This window comes from Solanum stenotomum, chromosome 9, assembly GCF_019186545.1.
Source record: "Solanum stenotomum isolate F172 chromosome 9, ASM1918654v1, whole genome shotgun sequence".
NCBI lineage: Eukaryota > Viridiplantae > Streptophyta > Magnoliopsida > Solanales > Solanaceae > Solanum > Solanum stenotomum.
The window spans coordinates 54,257,607-54,276,557 of NC_064290.1; the positions used below are offsets into that span (position 1 = coordinate 54,257,607).

At 39.2% G+C, this 18,951-nt stretch overlaps 1 long non-coding RNA gene across 1 annotated transcript; it reads left to right on the top strand.

Annotated features, from left to right (window-relative positions):
• Positions 1-253: 253 nt before the first annotated feature.
• LOC125875549 (uncharacterized) lies at positions 254-13,382 on the top strand. Its single transcript, XR_007447438.1, has 4 exons — positions 254-341; positions 3,074-5,035; positions 5,262-7,744; positions 12,303-13,382. It is a non-coding gene; the product is annotated as an uncharacterized LOC125875549 (long non-coding RNA).
• The last annotated feature ends 5,569 nt before the right edge of the window (positions 13,383-18,951 follow it).

The window sequence follows — 18,951 nt, forward strand, 5'->3', positions numbered from 1 at the left end:
GCTGTTGCTCCTCTTTGCAATACCTGTGATTTCAATTTTTGCTGTGAAAAAATATAAATTCAACAGCCCTTTTCAGTTGAACAACTACCAAATGACTCCTAAATCTTTGCTTGTTCTCTCGAAATTCTCCACTCCAAAGTGAGAATCAATAGTAGTAGTAATGATAATAATAATAATAATAATTGTTGCAAAAATTCTGAGGCTATGATGATGATTTTCTTCTTTCTCTGAGCAAATCGATGGTGCAGGACCCATATCTTGGCGGGGATACCCGGATGGCAGGTTACCTTGCAACCGGTGCTTGCAGCCCTGGCGGTGATTCTAGTCTCTCTTGCCATGTTGTAAGTATTACAAATCTGAGCCTCAATGTTTCATTTGCTGATAGAGTATCGGAAACAATCTTGTTACCTCCACAAGGTAGGAGTTAGATTAAGCTGGGTTGTTGTTGTTGTTGCAGCTGCGAAATTCGCAGGTCGAAAAACACATGAGAATTTCTCCGTTAAAAGAAAAAAAGCTTAGCTCAGAGACGAAGAATGAGGGTTGCAGAGAGTAGAGGGGAACACTTCAAAGGGCTGTTGCTCCTCTCTGCAATACCTGTGATTACAATTTTTGCTATGAAAAAATATGAATTCAACAGCCCTTTTCAGTGAAACAACTACCAAACGACCCCTTAATCTTTGCTTGTTCTCTCGAAATTCTCAACCCCAAAGTGAGACTCAATAGTAGTAGTAATAATAATAATAATTGTTGCGAAAATTCCAAGGCTATGATGATGATTTTCTTCTTCCTCTGGGCAAATCGATAGTGCAGGAAAGAGATTGTACTTGTATCTTGGCATGGCAACCCGGATGACAGGTTACCCTGCAACCGGTGCTTGCAGCCCTGGCGATGCTTCCAGTGTATCTTGCCGTATCGTCAGTATTACGAATCTGAGCCTCAATGTTTGATTTGCTTAGGGTCTGTTGAAAATCGCCTCTTGACCTCCACAAGGTAGAGGTCAAATTATACTGGGTTGTTGTTGTTGCAGTTGGGAAATTCGCAGGTCGAAACACATATGAGAATTTCCCATAAAAGGTAAAAAGCTTAGCCTAGAAAAGTAAAAGTTCAGAGACGAAGAATGAGGGTTGCGGAGAGCAGAGGGGAAGTTCAAAGGGCTGTCACTCCTCTCTGCAATACCTGTGATTTCAGTGTTGCTGTGAAAAAAGAAAGATTCAACAGCTCTTGTTGCAGCTAAACAGCGACCAAATGACCCTTAAGTCTTTGCTTGTTCTCTCCAAATTCTCACACCCAGTTATAATAATAATTGTTGCAAAAATTCTGAGGCTGTGATGATGATTTTCTTCTTTCTTTGAGCAAATCAATAGTGCGGGAGAGCAATTGGATCCGTATCTTAGCAGGGTAACTCGGAGATCTTAAACTTAAGGTGCCCTTTAATATTGTGGTTTTAAAGATGTCATGCGGAAAGTTAGAATTCAAGTGTTGCCAAAAAAGGAAAGAGACATTCTTTTTGGAACAAACTAAAAAGGGAAGACAAACAAGTTGAACCGGAGAGAGTATTTAATTTCTATCATTTGGATGGGGGTGGCTGGCATATGCTTTCCACCTTTCTAGGCTATGTTCAATCATGGCAATTGAGAAAATCTCCGACCCGTATCTTGGCAGGCGACCATGTTACGGCTTTGAATAGCAAACTGGTGTCTGCAGCCATGGCAGCGTCGATCTTCTCTTTTGCTTTATTCAAATACAACAAATCTAAGCCTCCAATAACCCATTCGGGACGAAAAGCCTATTATGGGTTTGCTTTGAAATTTCAGCTCTGAAGAATGAGGCATCAGAGAAATTGGGATTTTGTGCAAGGGTGGTTGCCCATCTCTGCTTTGCCAGTGATTTCGTCATTGATAACCAAAAAAAACAACAGCCCTTTGAAATAAACAAAAAGAAAAAGAAGAAGAAAACAAATTGAAAAAACTCATTTGAACAAACCCCTATACTCTTCTTGCTCTTCCTCTGTCTCTTTGTGCTGCTGATGTTGTAAAGGGGCTGTGATGATTGCTTCCTTCCTTTCTGGGCTATGTTCAATCATGGCATCTAGAGAATATCTGACCCGTATCTTGGTAGGGCAACCCAGTACAGCTTTGAATAGCAAACCGGTGTCTGCAGCCATGACGTCGTCGCTGTTCTCTTTTGCTTTGTTCAAATACAGCAAATCTGAGCCCTCAATAACCCATTTCAGGGTAGAGGGGCGGGCCCATTATCCACCGAGTTTAGAAGGCTGTGATTGGTCCAAAGGGCGGGTCACAGACGGATTTCTCGGTTATAAAAAATAAATAAAAAATAACCCATTTCAGGGTTTTCGGTGTTGAGTCTTCTCAGGTGGAAAAACCCATTACGGGTTTCTCTCTGAAAAGTGAGGCATTGGAGAGATGGGAAACTCGAAGGTGAAAAAACAAAAATGAAGCAAAACAGAGAGTNCGGTTATCAAAATAAAAATAAAAATAGCCCATTTCAGGGTTTTTGGTGTTGAGTCTTCTCAGGTGGAAAAACCCATTACGGGTTTCTCTCTGAAAAGTGAGGCATTGGAGAGATGGGAAACTCGAAGGTGAAAAAACAAAAATGAAGCAAAACAGAGAGTATTTGGATTTTTCTTTGAAGGGTGGTTGCCCCTCTCTGTTGCGCCATTGATTGTCCTCCATTTTCAAACAACCAACAGCTCTCGAAAAAAGAAGAAGCAGAGAGGATTTAGGTCATATATACGGTCGTTCACGTATGTTTGTGTGTATTGTTTTTTCAGGCGTGATGGCCCTTTTATCAATTTCAAACGGAGGGAGTATTTAATTAAATGCTCGTTTGGATTGTTGTTACATATAGTTTCAAAGGGTTTCTATGCCCTTCAACTCTTTTTTTTTCTTCTTTTTTCAATGCTTCTGCCAGAGCATTGGATGTTGCTGGTGGAAGTGATGCTGGTGAGTATAATCGGCGGCTTTAAAGAGGCAATGATGACTTCTGTCAGATTTTTATTCCCTTCTGAGCTAATAATAGGGCATTTGAGGTTATCCTACCCGTATCTTGGCAGGCATGCTCCCAGATTTTCTGCTGGTTTTTGCAGCCATGGCGTTGTTGGACTCTCTTGTTGCCCGAGCTTAACAAAGATCTGAGCCTCACTTTCTCCATCAGTTTAGTTAAATGAACAAAGCAACAGCTCCAAAGGGAAAGAACGAGGCTACAGAGAGTTTAGGGATTTTTCGTTGAAAGGGTGGTTGCCTCTCTCTGCATCAGGCAATGATTTCTCCATTACTGTAAGAACCCCAAGTCCCCAACAACCCTTTTATCAATTTTAATGAAGGGAGTAATAGTAACAGTTTGTTTGGATGGTTGTTTACATATCATTACAAATGGTTTCTATACCCTTTCATGCTATGCAATCTCTTTTCTCTAATGCTTCTGCCGGAGCATTGAGTGCTGGTGTTGGAAGCTGTGTGGTTGAGTATAACCGGTGGCTTGAAAGAGGCAATGATGATTTTTTCAATTTTTAATTTCCTTCTGAGCTGATTAATCAGGCATTTGAGACCATCCGTCCCGTATCTTGGTGGGGCATGCTCCCAGACTTTCTGGTGGTTGTTGCGGCCATGATGTTGTTGGACTCTCTTGTTGCCCGAGCTTAACACAGATCTGAGCCTCACTTTCTCTATCAATTGGGAAACTATTATTAGGGCTTATTGGGTATTGAAGGTTATGTTGATAATTTTTTTGGTTTCTTTTTTTGAGCAACTCAATAGGGCAAAGAAAATAGAGTGATCGAATCTTGGCGAGGCAATCCAGAAAACTTGTGATTTTGTGTCATGCAACCGGTGTTTGCAGCCATGAGGTTGTCTTCATTCTCTTGTCTTATCGACAGATCCATGCCTAAGTTTTACTCTTAAGGTGTCTTTGGTATGGTAGAAATATTTTTCATGATGAAATCAACAATTGGTTACCATTGTATTCTATGAGAAGAGAAAAGTTGTGAATTTTTCAGGGGACATATATCTCAATGATGATTATAATGTCACTCTATGGGTTAACAAATTCAGGCACTGAAGATGATCCAATCCATATCCTGGCCTGGCAAATCCCAGGATGGCATGCAATTGAGGCTCTCTCTTTTGCATGCAACCGGTGATTTTGCAGCCATGGCGTGGTAACTTTCTCTTTTTAAAAAAGGGAGAAGGATCAAATATGCCATTGAACTTTGAGAAAAGGCTCATCTATGCCATCCATTAAAAGTTTGGCTCATCTATGCCATTTCCATTTGAGAAAAGGCTCATCCATGCCATTATTTGTTAATTGAAAAAAGTTTCGGTTTTGCAAAACCATTTATTACATGTGGTCAATTATGATTCATCCATGTCATTTATTAAATCATTTTTTTAATAGGAAAAGGCTCATATATGCCACCGAACTTTGAGAAAAGGCTCATTTATGCCATTTCCTGAAAGAGGCAGTGATGATACTTGTTCATGGGGTCATTTGCGACCTTTTCTAAGGCCGCTATTTAAATTTGTCCTCATTTCCATCCGGGCATTGGGGCATCCCTCCCGTATCTTGGCTTGGCAAACACCGGAATGGTCTGTGATTTGAGGTTTCTCTTCACATGCAATTGGTTCTATTGCAGCCATGGCTTGGTTGCCCCATCAGAAACTGAGATCTGAGCCTCATTTTCTAAATTTCCTTTTGACGACCTGCTGAGCCGGGAATCGAACACGCAACCTTCTTTAATGGAAACTCATTTTGCCTTGTTTCAAAGAGAAGTTGGATTTTCCCTTCTCTTGATGTGGTAAGTCTGTGGAATTCTTTTCACAGGAGATAACAACATCCTTTTAATGCCACCATTGATTAGTCTGCAATGGAAGGTTGTTCTCTGGATTTGGGATTCTTCAGTTTTATGTGTTAGACTGACGTGATAACCAACTACCACCACGTCATTTCTGCTCAATGGATGAGGCTTTGGAGGGGGATCATATGATTCTCAGAGCGGATGACCTTCTTCGACATGCAGGTGCTTTCTTTTCACTCTAAACCAGGCAACCTTTTTTGTAATGTTTCTGCATATAAGTATATTTAGATATGTATGTTTCAGTTGTCGTAATATGTCTGAACTGGCTGTTCCAAAGCAATGAACTCAAAAAGGGGAAATAACAGGGCTGAGCTAATTAACAACGGGCATTAGATTTTTGTAACCGTATCTTGGCATGACAACTTGAATTTCTGTGATTTGTTTGCAGGCATGACAGGTTTCCAGAAATTTCAGTGCTCCAGATACAAATCTGAGCCTCCAGTTGAGAGCAAAGCATTAACATAGTAATAGTAGTACTTGGACCCTCAGTCTGATTTATGAGCTTAATTCTAAGTATCCTAATATCTTGAAAATTATGCAACCATTTTCTCAAAGTGGCAGTGATAATATTTGCTTATCTGGGCTTTGGGAATAAAGACAATCAGACCCGTATCTTGCCTTGGCAAACCCCAGTTGCTATGTGATTTAAGGCTTCTCTTTCACATGCAACCGGTACTTTTGCAGCTGCGGCGTGGTTTCTTTCTCTGTTCCCCATTAATAGGTCAGATCTGAGCCTCAAATTTGCAAGTAGTCCTGGACATTTGTTTGGTGGAAACCAAATCCATTTCACTTATTTTGAAAGCCAGCTCAATGAGGCATCATGAGAAACGCAAACTATTTATTTATTATTCATTCATTCAGTTTTGCTAGTAAGCCCACAATTTTTAACTGTTGCATGGCTGCATGAACACTAAACAGCGAGAATCATACTAGAAAAAGGTGAAATTGAGGCAGTGATGATATTGTTCTTGGCAAACAAAAGCTACAAGTTGAGCATAGCCTAGAAAGGAAGAAGAATGAGGCATCAGAGAAATTGGGACTTTCTGAAAGGGTGGTTGCCCCTCTCTGCTATGCCAGTGATTTCTCCGTTAATGGACCATAAAAACCAACAGCCCTTCAAAATAAACAAGAAAAAACAAAAAACCTTCATACCAAACACACCCCTATACTCTTCTTGCTCTTCCTCTTTCTCCTCTCTTTGTGCTGCTAATGTTGTAAAGGGGCTATGATGATTGATTGCTTCCTTTCTGGGTTATGTTCAATCATGGCAATTGAGAAAATATCCGACCCGTATCTTGGCAGGGCGACCTGGTTATGGCTTTGAAGAGCAAACTGGTGTCTGCAGCCATGGCGTTGTCACTCTTCTCTTGTTCAAATACAGCAAATCTGAGCCCTCAATAACCCATTACTACAACAACATATCCGGAAGTGGGGTCGGGGAAGATGGTGTCTATGCAGCCTTACCCCTCAATAACCCATTCGGGTAGGAAAATCCATTACGGATTTCCAATGAAATTTCTGCTCTGAAGAATGAGGCGTCGGAGAATGGGATTTTCTGTAAAGGGTGGTTGCCCATCTCTGCGTTGCCAGTGATTTCTCCATTAATGGACCAAAAAAACCAACAGCCCTTTGAAATAAACAACAACAACAATAAAAACTTCATACCGAACACACCCCTATACTCCTTTTCCTCTTTCTCCTCTCTTTGTGCTGCTAATGTTTTGAAGGGGCTATGATGATTGATTGCTTCCTTTCTGGGCTATGTTCAATCATGGCAATTGAGAAAATATCCGACCCGTATCTTGGCAGGGCAACCTGGTTAGGGCTTTGAATAGAAAACTGGTGTCTGCAGCCATGGTGGTGTCGCTCCTCTCTTTTGCTTTGTTCAAATACAGCAAATCTGAGCCCTCAATAACCCATTCGGGTAGGAAAATCCATTTTTGGTTTGCTTTGAAATTTCAGCTCTGAAGAATGAGGCATTGGAGAAATTGGGATTTTCTGTGAAGGGTGGTTGCCCATCTCTGCTGTGCCAGTGACTTCTCCATTAATGGACCAAAAAACCCAACAACCCTTTCAAATAAACAAAAAGAAAGCAAATTGAAAAAACTTCATCCAAATTCCAAACACCCCCTTTATATTCTTCTTGCTCTTCCTCTGTCTCGTTGTGCTGCTGCTGTTACTATTGATGTAAATGGGCTGTGATGATTGCTTGCTTCTTTTCTGGGCTATGTTCAATCATGGCATTTAGAGAAGATCCGACCCGTATCTTGGCAGGGCGATCCAGTTCGGTTTTGAATAGCAAACTGGTGTCTGCAGCCATGGCGGTGGCGCTCTTTTCTTTTGCTTTGTTCAAATTCAGCTAATCTGAGCCTTCAATAACCCATTCGGGTCGGAGAACCCATTACGGGTTTGCATTTAAATTTGAGCTCTGAAGAATGAGCCGTCGGAGAAACTTGGATTTTCTGTAAAGGATGGTTGCCCATCTCTGCTTTGCCAGTGATTTCACCATTGATTACCAGAAAAACCACTAGCCCTTTAAAATAAACAAGAAAGAAAAAAGAAAAACAAATTGTGAGCTTCATCCAAAGACACCCTATACTCTTTCATTGTCTCTTTGTGCTGCTGTTGCTGATGATGTTGTAAAGGGCTGTGATGATTGCTTGCTTCCTTTCTGGTCTATGTTCAATCATGTCATTGCTCAAAGTTTCATTACAAATGTGTTGTCAAAATATTTAATATATCTAATAGATCTTTCGTTAAAAATATTTACAGCAGTAATTGCAGCTGTATCATATAGTTCGTGCTTAATTCTACTGCAGGTTGCCATGTGGCTATTTGGTGACCGGCAAGTGTAATTGCAGTAAATTCACTGTAAGTGAGATTTATATATACAACTTATCTTTATATATTTAAGTAAAAGATATCCATCATATTTTATTACCTGTGAAGTATAAAAAATCATCTCAATTGTTGCATGTCACCACAAAAACTTATGTTGCTCGGACTCTCCAAAAATGTCGCTGTACTCATGTTGGATTCTCCAAAAATACACTATTTTTGGAGTATCCGACACGCACCCTTTGATGTTTTTGAAGAATCCAAGCGAAATAGCCACAAAAAATAGCATGGTACATTTCTGCCTGACGGGCTAAAAGAGAATCTAGATATTAGTACATTGTATAACTACAAGCTTTTTCCTCGACAAAAGTAACAATGGAGATTGAGCCCAGAAGGAAAATGAGGCCAACAGGGGTAGGAGGGACTTCTAGGAGGGCGGTGTCCCCTCAATTTGGCCTATGATTTCTCAATTAACAAAACTAACAACCCTCTTATTCTTCCTTTGCTCGAAGAAACCCAAGAAAGCAAATATCTGGCGCCTTCGCCGTCAGGCGTTATTGGATTCTTTAGTCCAAAATTTCTACAATTTCTTGAAATCTATGGAAGAGTAAACATTTTCTGAAAGAGGTCGTGATGATTATTGTTTATCGGCATTTACAAAAATGGTCTTTTTTAGGCCACTTTAAATTCCGTCCTCATTTCCATTTGGGCATAGAGACATCCTGACCTGTATCAGGCTTGGCAAACACCAGCAAGGGCTGTGATTTGAGGCTTCTCTTTCACATGCTATTGGTTATTTTGCATCCATGGCATGGTCGCCTTCTCTTTACCCCAATAGAAAATTGAGATCTGAGCCTCATTTTCCAAATTTCCTTCCTAACAACCTGGGAATCGAACACGAGACCTTCTTTGACGGAGAAAGATCAATAACACCCTCTTTATGTGACCGTTGATAGTCTTCAATGGAAAGTTACTCTGGAATTGGTATTCTTCAGTTTTATGTGTTAGACTGACGTGATAACCAACTACACCACCACAACCGTTTCAACTCAGAATGAGGCGTTGGGGAAGTGATTCTCAATGTGAATTACCATCTTCAACATGCCAATGATTTTCTTTATGCTCTAAACCAGACAACCCTTTTTTATGTATATTTCTGTACGTGTACATGTGGATTTGTGCTTATTAATTCAAGCATCTTAGCTTTGTCCTCACTGGCTGTGTTCCAAAGCAATGGACTCGGAAAGGGAAACAATTGGGCTGTGATGATGATGTCTGCACTCTGCTGAGCTAAATATAATCGTGCATTAGATTTTTGTTGCCTGTATCTTGGCATGGCAACTTGAATATCTGTGAGTTGCAGCCATGGCAGGTGCCAGAAAACTCAATGCCCCAGATACACATCTGAGCCTCCAGTTTAAGGCAAAGCATTAACAGTGCTAGTAGTAGTAATACTTGGACCTCAATCTGGTTAATAAGGCTTAATCCAAAGTATCCTAATTTCTTGAAAATTATGCAGCCATTTTCTCAAAGTGGGAGTATGATATTTGCTTATCTGGCTTCAGGATAAAGACAATCAGACCTGTATCTTGGCTTGGTGAACCGCAATTGCTATGTGATATTTGCAGCCATGGCGTGGTCTCTTTCTCTTTCCCCATTAATAGCCCAGATCTGACCTCAAATTGCAAGTAGTTGTGGACATTGTTTGGTGAAAACCCGTTTTCACTTATTTTGAAAGCCAGCTCATAAATGAGGCATCAATGAGAAATGGGAATTGTTTATTTATTTATTTATTTGTTTGTTCATTCGGTCAGTTTTGCTACCAATGGTTCTCTTGTCTTGCTGCTGCATGGCTGTGTGAACACCAACAGCGAGAATCATACTAGAAAATTGAGGCAGTTATGAAATGGTTCTTGGTAGCCCAGTTGCCAGTTTAGGGGAGCAAGAGATGGTTCTGTTAGCGAATCTAAGTCCAAATTCAACTCAAAACTCGGGGTTACATATATAGAAAACTTGCCATTTTTGGATCCCAGATTGTTGTCCCTCAATTCGTTATAATTGTTCTATAATGGCTAAATCCTTTGCTGTTTTCTTTTCCCCTTTTTACCATGGAAGGTATGGTGAATTGGTCAGAACTAAAATACGATCTACTTGTTACAATAGCAAAGGTTTTAACAGTTATGGAGGATTTCGTTGTATTTGGCGCTATTTGTATAAATCATGGCGAATTGCTGCTACTAAAGAAAGTTTTGATGCCTCCATCTCCCCAAGTTCCTTTGCTTATGCTGTCTGCTGATAAAGATGACGATTACCAAGAATTTTACTCTGTTTCCAAGGAGAAAACTTCAAGCAGTCTTTCTCCCAGAAGCTAAAGGGCGAGTGTCTTTTAACACAGGGATGGTTTGCACTGTGCAATACACAGCTATAGGAGAGATGACACTGCTGCGTCCTTTCTCACGCACCCAAATTCAGCTTCCTCCACATACTTCCTCCAAACACACCCCTATACTCTTCTTGCTCTTCCTCTGTCTCTTTGTGTTGCTGCTGCTACTGATGTTGTAAAGGGGCTGTGATGATAGCTTGCTTTCCTTTCTGGGCTATGTTCAATTATAGCATTGAGAAAAACCTGTATCTTGGCAGGGCGACCCAGTTACGGCTTTGAATAGCAAACTGGTGTCTGCATCCATGGCGTCATCGCTTTTCTCTTTTGCTTTGTTCAAATATAGCAAATCTGAGCCCTCAAATGAAATTTCAGCTTTGAAGAATGAGGCATCAGAGAAATTGGGATTTTCTGTAAAAGGGTGGTTGCCCGTCTCTGCTTTGCCAGTGATTTTTCCATTGATAACCAAAAAAATTAACAGCCCTTTTAAATAAACAGAAGGGAAAAAATGAAGAAATGTCATCCAAACACACCTTTATACTCTTCTTGTTCTTCCTCTGTCTCTTTGTGTTGCTGTTGCTGCTGCTGATGTTGTAAAGGGGGCTATGATGATTGCTTACTTTCCTTTCTGGGCTATGTTCAATTATAGCATTGAGAAAAACCTGTATCTTAGCTGGGCGACCCGGTTACGGCTTTGAATAGCAAACTGGTGTCTGCATCCACGGCTGCGGCGTTCTTCTCTTTTCTTTGTTAAGAAATACAACAAATCTGAGCCCTCAATAACCCATTTTATGATCTTCCATGGTGAGTCTATTCCCGGGTTGGAAAACCTATTGCGGTTTTGTGTTGAAATTTCGGCTCTGAATTCAGAATGAGGGAGAAAATGACAAATCTCTTATGTTTGAGGGTATGTCCAAAATAGTCCCTTAAATATGCACTTAACAATTTTGGTCCTTGAAGTTTTTCTAAAGTTAACACTTATAGACTTCGTAAAATAATTTGATGGAAGTAGTGGAAAAAAAAAAGGAAATTAGCTGGAACCCACATCAACAACATACCCAGTGTAATCCCACAATTGGGGTCTAGGGAGGGTGGTGTGTACGCAACCTTACCCCTACCTTGTGAAGGTAGAGAGGGTGGTGAGTTTCCGCTTATTTTGGGGGATTTGTGGGCTGTTTGACCTTCTCAGATATGCCGATGATTTAGCTGTCAAGCCAAAGAATTTAACCCCAAATGGGAAAAGGCTAGCCCTGAAATGCGGCAAAACAGAGAGTGGGATTTTCTGTAAAGGGTGGTTGCCCCTCTCTGTTGCGCCACTGATTTTCCTCCATTATAAAACAACCAACAGCCCTTGTTTAAGAAAAAGCAAAAACTGGAAAAACCAAAATGGATTTAACATGTATGCTCTGAGATCTCTGTCTTTCTTCTGTGTGTGTGTTTTACGGTGTTGACTGTTGATGAAATGTACATAAAGAGACAGTGATGATGATGTTTCTATTTCTGGGCTAACTAATTTGGGCATTGAGATTATCCAATCCGTATCTTGGTGTGGTGACACGGTATGGCTTGTGATTGCTGCTTCCGTCTCTTGCATGCAAGCAGTGTTTGTGGCATGATTGGCTTCTGTTTTGCCTTATCATAGCATACATCTGAGCCCCATTTGCTTGAAAAGAAAGAGAGAGAAATAATCTTTCCGTGGTTCAATTTTGAGATATGTTGAACCTGGAAATTTCTACTACAAGCTATAAATCATCTTGCTGTCCTAATGTATAATCTTAGTTGTTCGGTATCAGCTGAGCATAACCTAGAAAGAAAGAAGAATGAGGCATCAAAGAGATTGGGATTTTCTGTTAAGGGTGGTTGCCCCTCTCTACTCTGCCCATGATTTCTCCATTGATAACCAAAAAGACCAACAGCCCTTCGAAATATACAAGAAAATAAAATAATAATAATAATACTGTGAGAGAATCACATGATTCTCTGTGTGGATGACCATGTCGGACGTTCTGGTGATTTCTCTTTGTGTTGAACTTCTCTGTGTGGATGACCATCTCCGACATTCTGGTGACTTCTTTTTGCTTTAAATTTAAACTAGACGGCTGTTTATGCATATGCATATTTCTGGTGTCTGTAATGCATTGTGCATATGTTTCGGTTGTCCTAGTTTGGTCCTCACTCCTCACTGGCTGTGTTTCAATGCAATGCAAACAGAGTTACACGTTCATAATGTCAGCAAGAGGAAACAATGAGGCTATGATGATAGTTTTGCTGAGCTCTTTGAGTCGGGCATTAGAGTTCTGTAGCTGCTGTTTTGGCGGGGCAATCTGAATTTCTGGAAATTTGCAGCTATGGCTGGGCACAAAGAACTCAAAGCCCCATGACGTAATCTGAGCCTCTTGCATCATTTCTTCATTACCAAAATCAACTGCCCTCTTCTAGTCCTTTTCCGTTCTTTCACTTTAGAAAAAAAGAGAGCATTGACATCAGCAGCAGCAGTAGTAGTAGTTGGACCTCATTCTGATTTATGAGCTCAGGTCCAAAGCACCTCAAATTCCTCGAATCCTATGCTACCAGTTAATCAATGAGGCAGATAATATTTGGTTATCTTGGCTTAAAAAAAGGTTGTTCGGGTTTTTATAGACGAGTAGATCTGTATCTTGGCTTGGCAAAAACCCATGATGATGTGATTTGAGACTCCTCTATCACATGCAACTGGCTCTTTTGCAGCCATGGCGTAGTCTGCTTCTCTCTTTGACCCATTCATTAGTAGCCAGCTGTGAGTGTCAAAATTGCAAGTAGTCCTTCTGGACATTGTTTGATGGAAAAATCGGTTCTTAGACAGCTAGCCCATAAATGAGACATCATCAATGAGAAATGTGAATAATTTATTTTTTCATTCCGTTTTGCTGGCAAGGCCAAAATGTGAAATCTTGCTGGAAGAAAGTAGCAGTGGCTAGCTCTTTCTTGTAACTCTAGCTTGAGAAGATGCACATAATTAATTATCTTGTACTGCTATTGGTTCTTGCCTTGCTGCTGTGTGGCTGCATTAACACATAACCAGTGATAATCATGCTCAAAATAAAGAAAATGTGAAAAATTGAGGCAGTAATGATATGGTTTTTGACAAATAGCAATATTGGTTTGCATTGTTGATATGATACAAGACTCAGTAACTTGGCAGGGCAACCTGCTCTAGGTTGCAGCCATGGCATTTCTGAGAAATGTAAGTACCTGATTATAGAGAGATCTGAGCCTCATACTTCTTGTTTATGATATGTAATATCTTTGGAATCTTCAGTTCTTACTGTTCTACTTCACTTGAATTTGTTTACTATGTGTGCATGAAGGAATTCATCCTAAATGATAAGTAATTCAAGTAAGCCATGACTTAACATTCAAATGAAGCTTTTTTTCATTGTTACTCTGATAGATGAGACTTCTATCATCCTAAGTGATAAGTAATTCAAGTAAGCCATGAANCTTCAGTTCTTACTGTTCTCCTTCACTTGAATTTGTTTACTATGAGTGCATGAAGGAATTCATCCTAAATGATAAGTAATTCAAGTAAGCCATGAATTAACATTCAAATGAAGCTTTTTTTCATTGTTACTCTGATAGATGAGACTTCTATTGGCTCTATGTTATCACCACTACTTGTCTGAAAAAATTGTTTTACTATGTATATTTTATGCTTTATTTAATCAGCTCCTTGCTGCTGCTATGTATTATCCTAGATGTTTTGCTAAACTTGCTTGTTGCTGATTCTTGGATTTACTGAAGCATTTTTCCTCCCAAAATTTTGCCTATAAGCATGGTTTTCTTGTTGAAAGGGCCTATAGGCATGGTGTCCTCCCAAAACTACTATGTGGTTCTCACCAGCTGATTTAGCTTGGCTACATTCTCCATCTCTCCTTTGTTTGGACAATTTTAGTCCTTTTGCATATGTTTAGCTTAAACAAAGAGAAAACTCTTACCTTTTTAATGAGTATTGTCTATAATATTTCGGTTGTCTTAGTTTTGTCCTCACTGAATGTGTTTCAATGCAATGCAAACAAAGGTTGGGCGCTCATAAAGTCGGAAAGGGTAACCAATGAGGCTATGCTGATAATGTGTGCCGAGCACATTGTATTGGACATTGGAGTGTTTTGACTGGTGTCCTGGCGGGACAACCTGAGATTTTGTGATTTCCAGCCATGGCTGGTGCAAAGAACTCAATGCCACCATATAATCTGATCCTCCAGTTTCAGAAGCCTTTGCATCATTTCTCCATAACCAATCCTTTCTTTTCACCTCAGAAAACAAATAAAACAGAGCATTAACTACACCAGCAGTACTTGACCTCATTCTGATTTATGAGCTCAGTCCAAAGCAACTCCCTAAATTCCTTGAAACATATGCTATCATTTTCTCAAAGAGGCAGTGATTGTATTTGCTTGTCTGGGCTAAAAAAAAAAGGGTTATTTGGGTTTTAGAGACGAGTAGATTTGTATCTATGCTTGGTAAACCTCTGATGGTATGTGATTTGAGACTTATCTATCACATGCAACTGGTTCTTTGGAAGTCATGGCACCATCCCCTTCTCTTTGCCCCATTAGTAACCAACTCTGAACCTTAAAATTGCAAGTAGTCCTTCTGGACATTGTTTGACGGAAAAATCTTTCTTTTGAAAGCCTGCTCACATCATCAATGAGAAATGTGAAATCTTGCTGGAAAACTAACAGTGCTAGCTCTTTCTTGCAACTCTAGATTCAGAAGATGCACATTATTGTTGATTTGTTGCTGCTATTGGTTCTTGCCTTGCCGCTTTGCATTAACACATAAACAGCGAGAATCACGCTCCAATAAGAAACAGTGAAAAACCGAGGCTGTAATGATATGGTTTTTGACAAATAGCAATATTTGTTTGCATTGAGATGATAAGACTCAGTAACTTGGCAGGGCAACCTGCTCTAGGTTGCAGCCATGGTACTTGTGATAAACTGATCTGAGCCTTATATTAAGTACTAGTAATTCACAATTCCCTTCTTTCTTATTTTTCCCTTTTTTTCAAGATGGCTAAAGGAGTGCTATTTCTCATTTACATATTCTGTCTGGTTATAAATGTTGCTCATATGTTTTTAGTTTTGTTCTGAATTACAGTGATTTTTCACATCTCTTCTGCCAATGGATGCCCCATTTTGCTGTCTGCCCTAATCTGTCTTGAGTTGGACAAGCAGTCAAGCATTGGCCTGTCTTAGCTCCCAGTGACCTGTTTGAGGAGACCTTTTCTAACCGCAGCATGGGGAATGTCTCCTCCTTAACTATGCATGGCTAATGAACTTCTCGCTTTAGTCTGTTGTTTTCCTACTTTGGGCTCGGGTCTATAGTAGTCGTGGACCTAAGAGCGGATAGTAACAGTGTATATATCACTTTTCTTTTTTTTTTATATATTTTCCAAGTTCAGTTTTTGACTTGTAACAGCTACTTTGAGCTGGGGTCGATAGTAGTGGTGGACCTAAAGACCGTACTTACTTGAGCTTTAACTTGTAATATCCCATTTTACGCTTTACTTTTGTTGTAATTACTCTACCTGTAATCTTGTGTTTTATTTAGGATTATAAGTTTATTCTTTGTATTGTTGGTGCATAGCATTCTAATTTTAATATTGTATTCATCAAAATAATACAGGACAATGTAATGTTTGTCTTGTCAAAAATATATTTTCTTCCCTATATTTTGTAGTATTGATTCTCCTTTACTTGAATGGAGGGTCAATCGAAAAGCAGCTCTTTTTGAGAATTGAAGAAAGCAAAAAAAGCTCAGAAGGGAGAGAATGAGGCTTACAGAGAGTTGAAGGATTTTTCATTGAAGGGTGGTTTGCTTCTCTCTGTAACAATTCCAAACAACCCTTTCTTCTGGAAATTTGGAACTGTTCTTTTTTCATACAGAAATTTGCACAAATATGATCTTTTCTTTTTATGTTTCCGCCGGAAAATTCAGTGTTGCCGTTGCTGGTGAGTATAATCAACGGCTACAAGCCCTAATCTTCTTCCCCCAATTATGCGCAATTGAATTCGACCCGACGAGATGGGCTTTTCAAGTAAGGCCCAATTGATTAGGGCACAGTATAAGAAGAGCAGCATTAACGTGAAAATTGCACAAATCTCATTAGTTTAAGTATGAGGCGGCGGTGAAAGCACGGAGAGCTTTAGGGAGTTTCAATGGGTGGTTTTGCCTTCTCTGTTATTCTCCGCCGCCGATGATCACTCAAAATTATTGCACAAAACCACCCTTTTGGTGAAATTTCACTAGACTTTCCTCTGTTCCTAATTGCTGTTACTCTCTCAGTCCCAATTTATCAGGCTATGAAGATTTGAAAGAATTTGTCTTCTTCGGAAGATGAATCAGACACATTTTCCATTGAGCTGGAAAAAAAACTGTATCTTGGCGTGGCAGCTCAGATGGGTCTGTGAGAAGTGGAGGAGAAAGTATTCTTTTCTGTCTCATAAGCCGAGCTGATGATTGTAGCAATGACGGTTTTTTTAAAAGCTTTTTGGTTTTGTCTGAGAAAAGGCGAATCTGAGCCTAATCTTATTAGTTTAAGTCTGAGGCTGTGTGAAAGCAGAGAGCTTTAGGGAGTTCCAATGGGTGGTTTTGCCGCTCTCTGTCATTCTCCGCTGCCGATAATCACTCAAATGATTACAAAAAACACCCTTATGTTTGTTACTCCCTCTGTTTCTTTTGTTTGCTACTTCCTACGTTTCAAATAATCTTCAATGAAGAATTGAAGTTTTTTGTCTTCTTTGGAAGATGAAACAGACATATATTCTCATTGAGCTAGAAAAGACCCTATCTTGGTGTCCAGATGGGTCTCTGAGAAGTGGAGGAGAAACCTCCATTTTTGTTCTTCCTTTTCTGTCTCATAAGTTAGTTAACTGATGCTTGCAGCCATAGTGTTTTTTTTTCTTTTAAGTTTGGTTTTTTTCTGAGCGAAGGCGAATCTGAGCCTACTCCAACAACAAAAACAACATGCCCAGTATAAACTAACCGAGTTCCTAGAGGTGCTTTTTCCATACGAGTGTGCCTAAAAATGTTTTCTTTTGACTAGAACTTTATGAATGTCGACGTCTATTTTTGAGTTTCTTTGTTTTGATAAATATGTTCCTTTTTTATATTTAAAACTACCCTATTTTTCAATTATAATGAATAGGGAAGCTCTTTCTCTGAGATAAGTGTGCCTTAATGTTATCCCTTCTTTTTGAATTCTGTATAGTAATTACAAAGCCTGTGCCCAGATATGTATTCCTTTGTCTAGAAATCTAGGCATTTGAGTACTAACATATATTTTTGAGTTACTTTGTTGCTGATATGCTTAGTTTTCTTATAGGTGAAAGTTCATAATTTTGTCAACCTGACCTGTTGTAGTTTGAACTGTAATTTGATTGTTCATTTATTAACATGATGTAATACAACTGCATCAATTTATGCAGGAGCCCCACAGTTTGTGTTGTTAGAATACAAGCAAATCATAAATCTTTTGTGAGCAAGACAGTGTTTTTATAAATCATATTGGGAGTAAGATCATTTTATAGTTTATGCAAATTTTGCAGTTATTGCTTGTTTTGTGGATACCACTAATTTTTGAGGTTTTTTCCGTCCTACCTAGGTTTTTTTTGGGCACACTAGTGATTGACCTCATTACCTAAACAATAAATCAATACTTCTAGTCTTTATTCTGTGCATGAAGGAATTCAATCCTAAATGATGAGTAATTTAAGTAAGCCATGGATTAACATCCAAATGAAGCTTTTTGTCATAGTTACTCTGATAGATGACCTCTATTGTCAAGACTACTTGAGAAGAAGTTTCACTAGTTGATTTTATGCTTCATTTTGTCAGGTTCTTGTTCCTGCTATGTATTATTGGTACAAGATGTCATACTTCTTGTTTTATGTTATGTATTATCTTAGTGTTTATACTTCTTACTGCTCTCCTTCTATTCAATTTGTTTACTATATGCATGAAATATTTCATCCTAAATGAAATTCAAGTGAGCCATGGATTAACATCCAAATGAAGCTTTTTTGTCATAGTTACTCTGATGGAAAGAGGCATCTATTAGCACTATGTTGTCACAATTACTTATCTAAAGAAGTTTCACTAGGTGATTTTTATGCTTCATTTAGTCAGTTTCTTGTTTTTGCTATGTATTATCTTTTAGGGGTTCTCTTTCATTGATAATGATCTTTACAAGAAGCCATACTTCTTAAGAGTCTTGATAATTCATACTGATCTCCTTCAATCAATTTGTTTACTCGGTGCATGAAGCAATTCATCCTAAATGATGAGTAATTCAAGTAAGCCATGGATCAACATCCAAATGATGCTTTTTGTCATAGTTACTCTGATAGATGAGGCCTCTATTTAGCTCTATGTTATCACTACTTGTCTAAAAATATTGTTATACTAGGTGTATTTTATGTATTTAATCAGCTTCTTGCTGCTGCTATGTATTCTAATTGAAAGGGTCTTAACATTATTTAAGTATGAAAATAGATAATTGTTTGTTATATGCAAAAAGAATTGCCAGACAAGGCAACTTTGCCGAGGGGCTCTGTATTTGTTGATCCCCTCTTTTTCCCTGTTGCCGATATCATACTTGGACAAGATTGGAACGATTCTAGTTGATGAGCTAATATATGGTTCTAACCACAGCTGATTCTTGCTTGGCTACATTGTCCATCACTCTTGATTGGATAGATTTCAAAAGTTTCTCTTTGTTGTTGTTTCAAATGTGTTAAATCAAAAACCTCTACTATTTTTATGAATACATCCCATGGATTAGGGCCTTTGGTCCAGTGGTGAGAGTGCAACAATTGCT